The 1,606-nt window shown below is 44.2% G+C and overlaps 1 pseudogene; it reads right to left on the bottom strand.

Moving 5' to 3' along the window:
- Window positions 1-440: 440 nt before the first annotated feature.
- LOC121479653 lies at window positions 441-1,247 on the bottom strand (annotated as a pseudogene).
- Window positions 1,248-1,606: the final 359 nt, after the last annotated feature.

Here is a 1,606-nt window from a genome sequence, read left to right as displayed (position 1 = left end):
ATATTTATTTAAGGGATGCTAAATAACAACAGACATATAACTGAGATGCAGGTATGGGAACTCCATTTCAAGGTTAAAACACCACAATGATAGAAAAGCATGACCATGGATATCATCTGTCACATGTTCTCTTCCCTCCATCCCCTAGGGTTGAGATAGGAAAGCTGGAAATACCTTTAATTTAGGCCATTTGTTGTATTGAGATATCTTGGAGGGGAGAGAAAATTTGGAACTTTATTCATCTCTGGACTTAACAGAAATGGAAGAACTAATAATGTAGGGAAGGGGTGCTCAGGAGAAAACCTGAAGTGCCTGGCACCTATGACATAGTTAAGTGTCACCCCACTATTTTTTCAATTGAATCTCCATCTCCTTTATTCTTTTTTTTTGAAAGAGAACTATTTATTACTTTTATGTCCAGAAAATTCAACAACGTCCACTCAGCCCAGTTTGGTGGCCAGTTCTTTAGCCTTTGCTTTTTTACCTTGGCAATACAAGCCACCGACTTTGGACATGGGATGTTGCCTCCCCAGTGGCAGCGGATCTTATCATATCTGTCATTGTAATTGGTCCTGATGGATTTTATTAGCTTAGCCCAAGCTCCCTTGCCTTCGGAGTTAACCTGTGTGAAGGTGACAGTGGTATAGGTCTTTCTGTGGACCAGACACTCCAGCCTGGCCTTCCCCTTGATAATGCAGTAGGAAAACCCCATCTTATGACACAGGGTGGGCAGAAAGACAACCAGCTCAATGGGATCCACATCATGTGTGATCCTTACCAGCTGAGCTTTCTTGTTTTCCACCAAGGTGGTGACAGTGTTAACCCCAGCTCAAAGGACAAGTGGCCTTTTAGTGGGGACATCCCCTTTGCCCTCAGCTTTCTTCTCAGACTGGGCCAACAATCTCTGCTTCTTCTCTTGCTTTGTCTCTGGTCTGTGCTTGTAGGCCAGCTTAAGCAGTTGAGTAGCTCTTTAGCGGTCTAAGGCCTGGGTGAACTGGTTAATTACAGGAGGCACTTTTAGATGTTTATAAGGGAATAGCTCTTTGCCACTGCAGCCGGATGTAGCATGGCCATTTGACAAATTGGGCGAGGTCCCTTTTGGGCTGGATGTCCTGCCCAATGCCAAAATTCTTGGGTCTCTTCCAGAACAGGGGATTGACCACCTTCTTGGCCTCCTGCTTCTTCACAACAGCAGGGGCCAGGGCCACCTTCTTCCCTTTCACCTTTTTTCCTTTTGGCATCTTGGCTTGCTGGAGGAGAGAGTTCCACCTCCTTAATTCTTTCAAATTCCTCAGGACCAGTTCTTTCTGTAGATGAGGTGAGTACAATAGCAAAAGACCCTCACCTGCTTTCCCCAGTGATGCAGGCTTCCTTCTATAACAGCCATCTTCTTATTTTGCTTGGCTATTACAGGTAGCTGGAAAGCTATTATACTTCATACTCTGCAACTCACTGAGGGACATGTTTGCATCATCAGCTTTATGAATCTTGCTTTCCCCCCTGCTGAACTTAGAAAATCATTCTTCACAGAGAAAAGAGAAATATCCTCCCCAACAGGAATTACCAGCTGTTGATTTAGATTTTACTTGATATTTGTGTCCTTTGG

The sequence above is a fragment of the Vulpes lagopus genome, chromosome 21, assembly GCF_018345385.1.
Source record: "Vulpes lagopus strain Blue_001 chromosome 21, ASM1834538v1, whole genome shotgun sequence".
Taxonomy (NCBI): Eukaryota; Metazoa; Chordata; class Mammalia; order Carnivora; family Canidae; genus Vulpes; species Vulpes lagopus.
Note: the sequence above shows the minus strand (reverse complement) of the source record. Positions and strands in the feature narration are given on the sequence as shown.